We start from the raw sequence: 8,720 nt of genomic DNA, 5'->3' as shown, positions 1-8,720 counted from the left end.
GGGATGCCATCAAGGAGCAGTACTACCCTGTCAAAAGCTATGAGGACAAATACATCAAATGGACCACCCTACGGCAGGGACGAGACCAAGATGTGCCAGAGTTCACAAACATTTTTCATACCCTTCGCACACAATTGGGTATCAAAGATTCTGAGCTGCATCTGGTACTCAAATATCGTGGCTGCCTACATAGATACATCCAGGAAGAGATGGAGTTCTTGAACATCTCCTCACTCGGCACAGCATACCGATACGCTGTCAAAATCGAGCAAAAGTTCAAACAGAAGAAGCGAGACTTTGGATCTGCAAATCCAAAGCCCAAAGGACAAAGCCAAGGCGGGGTGACCCAAGACAACCTGTCAGAAAAGAACAACACCATGAAGCCGAAGAAGGACATAGGAAAGTGGTGTGAGTTCCACAAGAGTCCCACTCATAACACAAGTGAGTGTTGGACCAAGCAGTCGCTGGTGGCCGAGCTGAAGGCTTCCGAATCAGATGCATGTTCAGACTCTGAGTCAGAACCCGACAAGGGGAATGACAAAGGGAAGCAAATCATTGATGCGGATCCCAGCACCACTGTTGCTACTGCCAAGATCCAGAAAAATGAGCCCGAAGATCTAGAGGAGGGGGAACGTCTTTTCCACTCACAGATGTGGGTGAAGGGTTCGCCGCTGCAATTCATTGTCGACAGTGGAAGCCAAAAGAACCTCATTTCAGTAGAGGTCGTGAAGCGGTTGGACCTACCAACTACACCACACCCACAGCCATACAGTATCGGTTGGCTTCACGAAGGACGAGATCTCAAAGTTCGCCAGCAGTGCCGCCTTCCCTATAGCATCAAGCCCTTCACAGACGAGGTATTGTGTGATGTTACACCTCTGGATGTTTGTGATGTACTATTAGGTCAGCCATACTTGTGGAGGCGACATGTTGTGTATGAGTCAAGGTCTCGAGCTGTCATCATTTCTTTGGATAATTCATTATACAGGATATCGGAGGTAGCCCCACCTACCGCCACCTCTTTGATTACTGCTAAGAAAGGCAGCAAGCTCATCTCACAAACTAGGAAATTTATTTTTTGTCTGGTTCGCTCCCAAAGTAAGGGGAAGATCATTGCTACATCCATGACCCCCGCAAAGGGTTCCTCCACACAGCAGCAGCAACAGAGGGATACAGTCGTGACAGAACACAGGAACAACTTCTCCTTACCCGGAGGGGTACCACACAAGTTTCAGGTGGATGACAAAGTTTGGTTACATTTGCAGAGGGAGCGCCTTACCAGAACCCATCAGAAACTCAGACCACTTCGACATGGTCCTTACACCAGTAACAAGGCTACGGGAAACAATGCTTTGAAGCACAGCGTTCCTCCATTCCTTTGCTTGCACCGAGTGTTCAATGTGGACCATCACCGACCATGCTCCCCACCATTTCTGGACACATCAGAGATTGCAGAACAGCTCACCAGAGACCCAGCTCAGCAGAAGCTTCCTCATCTCAGGGAGGAACCCAACACAATGGGGACCATTGCTTCCTAAGGGGGGAGGAATGATCCAGGTGGATGTTGGTGGCCACCCACCTATCCCATTTGGACCCCCACAACTGTCTCTTTCAGTTTTTCAGTTTCCTTAAATATAGCATAGTTTACTATTTTTAGCAGTTTTTCGGGTCCTAAACTTCCGGAGCCGTTTTGAGGCCCTAAACGACGTTTTTTTCGGAAATCCACTGCCAACGATTTTTTTGATAAAAATCATCTTTTCCGTCGTAGTCCTCGGAGAGATCTTTCCAACGGGCTATCATGCGTGTCAAACGGAGATAGTACGACCAATTCGCGACCCCGGGAAGTTGATGTACCAACTTACCCAAAAACGGGGCCCACAATTTGGCGTTTCATCTTCTAGGGTTAGGTTTTGGAATGTGAAGGGTTTTCCATTGTTTCTCAACAATAAATAGGCCCTCGAGCCTCATTGTCACACAGTTCGAAACAGTTCAGTGGCATGTAGCTGACACATCTCTTCTCAGAGATAAGCTACCATCGCCCTAGCTGGTTTATTTCTATTTGTAAGCATATTTCAATGTTCTCCATTAATGAAATGAAGTATTATTTCCGCTACATCTCTATTTTTATGGTTATCGCATCTCTATATTTATGGTTATCTTTGTAATCTATTGTGTTCCTGCTTAAATCCGGATCACTGTGCTTCTTCCCATCATGTCACTTACTCCGTCGCAGTAATGATGTAGTGTGCGCTTGTCTTTCCCTGAGGTTTGATCAGTCCCACAAAGTCGATTTCCCATTTTTAAACGGATGTAGTGTCATTTATGGATTTAATAGCATCTCATCCCTTCGTGATAACTTCCCAATCCTTTGACATATATCGCAGACCTTACAGTGCGCTTTCAAATCCTAGTGCAGGGTTGGCCACCATAACCTTGCGTGAGGAATCTTTTGTGCAATCGCACATCCTACATAGTGTCCTCCTGCAATGCCCCCATGTGCTTCCGCGAGGATTTGACCTCGTTCAAATTCAGGTACGTATCTTCATAATATCTCATCATTGCCCATTTTGTAGAGGTACCCAACAATGACAGAAAAGTTCATCACACGTACCACTAGTTCCTTTTTCTGTTGGACTGATTTTTCCTTTGGTGTAGTCCTTGTTGTTAGAAAATGGATTATATCTTCGAAGTGTCCATTTGCGATGCGCACTGCAAAGAGTTGTGCATCAGGTGGTCCCTCCTCTAAATTCATTGGTTCCTCGCCTGTCTCAATTCGTGACAAGTTATCTAATCCTGCATTAGGGCGTCCCATCTTGACTATGACCTCAAAATCATATTCTTGAAACAGTAAGATCCATCTACATACGCACCCCCCCGAAACAAGCTTATTCACCAGTTATTTCAACATGGAATGGTCGGTATACATCTTGAAATTTCCTCTGAGTAAATAGTGTCGGTATTTTCAAAGCACGTATACCATAGCTAACCCCTCGCGCTCATTGGTGGAATAGTACTTTTCTTCTTTGGATAGCCTCCTACTTGCAAACGCGATTGGGTGATCCACACCCCCCATGCCCTCTTGTGTGAGTACGGCTTCCAGTGTAATACATGACGCATCAACATGTACATGAAATTCCACATCCCATTTTTTGAAGACCAGGATTGGAGGGGAGGCCAGTTTCCCCTTCAGGACATCCAAACTCTTCATGCAATCATCATTCTAGCAATATGTAACATCCTTTCTCAATAGCTTTTCTGTCGGTGTTGTTATTTGGGCATAACTTTTGATGAACTTCCTATAGTATCCAGTGCATCCCAAAGTGGCGCGTAATTGTTTAACACTTCATGGTGCTTCCAAGTTTAGAATAATGGCAATCTTCCCAGGGTCCACCATTAGTCCTTGTTTGTAGACCACATGTCCTAGCAGGTTTCCAAAGGGAATGAGGAATGTGAAATTCTTAAGGTTCAATGCAATCTGGTGTCAGTGGAAAGTATCCAACATCAAGCGTAAGCTTGCGATATGGTGCTTAACTAATCCAAAGACAGTCCAATCATCTAGATAGACCTCCAAGAACTTGTGGATGTATTCTTTGAATGCAGCCACAACGATGCGTGAAAATATAGCTGACACGTTATTCAGTCCAAACGGCATAACGGTGTATTGAAAGGAGCCCCATTCTATTGCGAAGGTCATTTTACTCCTAACTTCCAGCGTGATCTTGATCTAATGGTACCCTGAGAACCCATCCGTGAATGAGTATGCTTCCTGACCGCCAACATTCTCCAGTACTTCATCTACGAATGGCGTTGGGAATGGATCATGGACACAGGCATCATTTAGCTTCCTAAGGTCCATGCATATTCTTATTTCTCCCTTCTGTTTTTTCTCCTGTACTACCATCGGACTCACCCAGTCGGATTCTTCCACTGGTTTAATAATTCCGGCTGTGAGCATTTTGTCTAATTCGTCGTGGACCTTTTCTTTATACTTCAGATTCAAGTGGTAAAGCTGCTGCTTAACTGGCTTCACCTTGGGTTTTAGGATGATCTTCATCATCCCTAAGTCGCCAACAATCCCTTTTAAGTCCGTAATTTTGGTCACGAACAATTCTTGGTATTTGCGGAGTAACTTAGCGACCTTATCTACCATGGCATCGTCCCAATAGTCCCTAAGTGTTGCGTACTTCAGATCCGCCTCCGTTCCAATATTTACCTGCTTCATTTTTAGCGATGCGGTGATGTCGGGATCCTCAATTAGTGGTCCTCGAACCTTGTGATAACATTCTATTTCTAGAACGTTAATATTTCGTGGGTCCTCATCATCCTCCTCAACATTTACATTGTAACACTCCAGCGCGTAGTTCAGTTGCGTCGCGTCGCCCATTCTAGCTGAAGCACTTCCATTGGCTCTTAAGGTATTTTGAAGATGGATGCTTTTACTGCTTGTAGCGCATCATCAACAGTATCCGACCAATGATCTTCAAACATAAAGGTTAGTAGGAATCCTTTGCGCAAGATATCCCATTCGCTCATGCCATGGTGGAGCTCTATCTCAGTATACTAATTCATGGGTATAAAATCCAGAGTATGACAGAACAAATGCACCCATTCAGGTTGTGGCTCTTCCCCGTGGACCTTGGTCCATTTCGCGAGGTGTGTACGTGGATCATCTCATCTGTCATACTTGTCTACTAGCTGCACCTGCAGTTTCCTAAATCGTAGGCACACCATCCTCCTGCATTCGCACCAATCCTCAAAACTTCTCTGATGTGTACCCCACCATCTTGTAGGTGTTGCACGCAGTGCCCATTTCAAAGCATCGAACCGTTGTTGTTCTGGTACTAAGCTTTCAAATTAGTTGAGGAAGTCATCCACTGCTGTCAACCCTTCATATGTAGGTAGATCCCTTGCCTCTGTTGTCACAGAGCGCAGTGATCTAACCATCATGTTGCAATTAAGCATTGTTACTTCGTGCAGTTGATTCTGCGATCACTCTTTTTCTTCATCCGAATCCAAAGTGCAGGAGCTTTCATGCTCCCACGAAATCCTTCCATCTGCAGTTGGATTCACCCAATCCTGTTCTCGCGTAGTTATCTTGTAGATGCAATCGAGATCATCATCATTATCATCATCGCGCACCAGTTCAGTTTATCATGCTCCTTCGGCTGGATCTAGCGATACTACTATGCGTAGTGATTTTTTTTCAAAAATCATTTTGGGCTTCTTCATATTTATGACTCCATTCTTATCAGTGGCCCAGTCTATTCCTAGTAGCACAGGATATGGATTACTTTCATCGACAATCTCTATCACTTCAAAATCCGCCTGTGCGCTCACACCTTCAATATCTATTGTTACCCCTTGCAATCTTCCCATGGGCAAGATCTTTTGTTGGTTCTCCATTCGTCACTGAATAGGAGACCACTGTAGCACGGGTCTGCCCATGCATTCCCATGTTTGTTTTGGCAGTACATTTGCGTCCGATCTGAGATCCAGGATTATTTGATCCATTTCATACTCGCCTATTTGCACAGTCAACCTCATTTCCCTTCCTGTGTGCAATGCATGCTTTCCAATTTTACGGACCACGCTTGGTTCTCCTGACCCCACGCACCTAGTGATAAGATCCTGTAGTCCTTTTACTGCCTTGTTGTTGTGTAGCAGTTTCATGCATGTCTCCAGAAGGGTAGTGAGCATTGAAGGATGCATCCCTGGTTGTAGTTGATCCTTACTACTTGAAGTGGAGGCCTCCGTGAAGCTCTTCTTAGCTTCCATGAATGTCTCCTTCGTGCGTTCTAAATCAAATTCAGGTTCCTTTGTAGGAGCCTTGCGAATCCACGTACTTTCTTCCGACTACATAATTTTATCATTGCCAGTGGTCATATCGCTCCTGAGCATCATGTTTACGTTCGGGTCTTCTTCGCATGATTCAGACCTCATCATCTTTAAATTCTCAGTCAGAGGGGGCTAGAGTACCCCATTTTCACGCATCCTCGCTATCAACGAAGGTCAATCTTTTGACTCATGATCAAACTTAGTACCGTACAAACATGATGTCCTTGTTGGGTTTGTACAATCACAGGCATAGTGTCCTCGCCCTCCGCAATTGTAACAGATTAGTTTTCCGCGACCCTTCCTAGTCCCATTCCACCTCGACCTCGACCACGCCCCTGAAATCCACAGTGCGCTATTCCTGCACTTGGGTCGAGGGCTCACATTTCGTTCTGCACTCTGTAGGCAGGATTCCGATCCATAATTATTTCGTAGCTTCTGTAGGTGAGTTCATCATGGCCTACGGACCTACAAAAATTACAAAACAATTTCTAGGATGTTTGCGTATACTTCTGCAATAGATGACAATTATCCGTAGTGTTTTTTCCTCCTATCTGATAGATTGCACACCATAGTGCAGGCGTCGTGTTGGGTCCTGCTTGTGCCTTATGTCTTAACGACATCTTCCGTCCTCTTTATAAGTAATTCGCGAACACTGGATAGTGGTCCTTGTCATGCCCTTGGCCTTTGCATTTTATGCACCATACCTCCTCGCGTGCCTCTGGCTGAGGTGTCCTGTCCTATTTCAAACTTTGCATCTCTAGACACAGATTTTGCAGTTGCACATGGATTTGTTGGACTCCTAGACCAGGTTCTTGTATAGGGGTCTCATGTAATATCATTGCCATCTCCAAAGCTTTGGCATGGGTGGAAATTTTTTGCTATGACATTGCCATCCTTAGATGCGGTGTTAGTGACGCTACAAACCATGCGCGGTGTTATCCATCCATAAAAGTCATTTTGGCTTCGCGAATCATACCCTTTAGTCTTTGGTCCAGATCCCAGGGGGTCTCGCCTGGGAGCATCACGATCTCCTTAAACCCGATAATTGATTGTGTCTCTGACTTTGGCTTTTTGAATTCTCTGTTCAACGCAGTCTAGATTTCTGCGATTCCTACGTTTGGATGATCATTAGAATGCTTGATGTACCATGTTAATGCGCGATCCTGTAGCATGCTAACCAGCATAGCCTTTTTTATATTGTCATCCATGAATCCTTTTGCTTACCATATCGCCCTTACTACGAACCAGAATTGGTACGGATCTTCATTCCCTAATCCTCTGAATACCAGTAGTTTGATAGCACTTGCCATACTTAACTGTGGTGGTGGTGGAGGTGGGGTGGGTGGAGATGGAGGTGAGGGCGGTGAGACGGGTGGTGGTGTAGGTGGAGGTCATAAGTGCGGAATTTGTTGCCTTATGAAATCAACCACGCTTCTCGAAGAAACTTTTGCGAGCTCTTCCTCACTTTCCCGCAAGGGTGAAATTAAGGGACTGGTTTCTAATTCTTCACTACCTTCACTTCTGTAGATCTTCCCACTTCGCGTAGCCCCAAACATTAATTTATTCTTAGAGCCTTCTTTTCACACAATAGCATCTTAATCCAAGTTTTCAAATATTTAATATACTTACCTCGCGGTCCTTTGAGGAAGCGTAGCTCCACCTCACTGTAGCTGATGGTCGTATCTACCACAAAATTAGTGATAAATCCTCCTATAATTCGGTCAAGCCAATGGTCGATAGATCGCGCGATCTTATCTCTTGATGCTTCTAATCTGCGCACTAATTCCGGAGTCCACACGATTGGTTTGTCGAGCTTACACCTTCCTTGACTGTCTGCTAGCTTTGTGATACACTCATACAACTCAGAAGGAAAGGATGCAAAGAGAATTTCGTGTATTTCCATATATAAGTAGCGGTCCAACCATTGTTCCCTCGATACTCACAGATTCATATTTTCTTGCACCGTGAACTCGTGAATCTTCTTGTCCAACCACTCTTCAATTTATTTCTTCATTGGATTCCAATGACACGACATCAGACATCCCTTATGCAGATCACAGTCCCAGAAACAGAGCCATTTGTTGGCTTGTATGGGTCTGACCCAAGTTCAGAGGTGATTTAGCCAAACAAATCACAATACTACTGGCCCTTTCGACAACAGTCCGTGGAGTTCAAACTGAGGTCTCACCCAAAGTAGTACGGGAGGGTGCTAGAACCAGGTTTTCGCACCCTGGGGATGTTTGATGACCTCTAGCAATCTGCGATTTGACCTTGCGTGCACGTCGCTACGCGCATCTATTAGTTCCACACAACCTGTGGTGCTACCTTCACATAGCCCTACTCCGGGCACAATCCGTATTATTACCCAACTTCCTTACTGTTAACCTGTTATTATCTGATTACTTTAACTTATCCATGTAAATCTAGTGATAATTAGCAGTATATCCAGCATTCATATAAATGCACGCAATAAACAAAACAGTATAAATGTATAAAATGAAATATACAAGCAGATGCACAGAAATTGGAATCAACTTCTCTTTATTATTATTTGTTCAAGGTTACAGACTGAAGATCGCCCTGCGCACTCAGCTGCAGGGATCCGTGCACTCAGCTGCAAGGATTCGCGCACTTAGCTATGGACTCTACTAGGCCTCTGCGCACTTAGCTATAGAGCCTCTTCCTACTACTATGACGCAATACACTTAAACTCTTACTCTATGCTTGAACCATTCGTATTCATCTGTCTCCTTCTTCATTCTCTTTACAACTTAGAGCCTTGCTCTATTTATACAATCATTGGTTCGCGGACCATGGGTAGGTCGACATGACATTACATTACATTACAAAACTTAGGGCGTACAACCCTATGACTTAACCTATAC

This window comes from Pinus tabuliformis, chromosome 1_2 (assembly GCF_031772625.1).
Source record: "Pinus tabuliformis cultivar Carrire ecotype Pingquan chromosome 1_2, CPIR1, whole genome shotgun sequence".
Taxonomy (NCBI): domain Eukaryota; kingdom Viridiplantae; phylum Streptophyta; class Pinopsida; order Pinales; family Pinaceae; genus Pinus; species Pinus tabuliformis.
Note: the sequence above shows the minus strand (reverse complement) of the source record.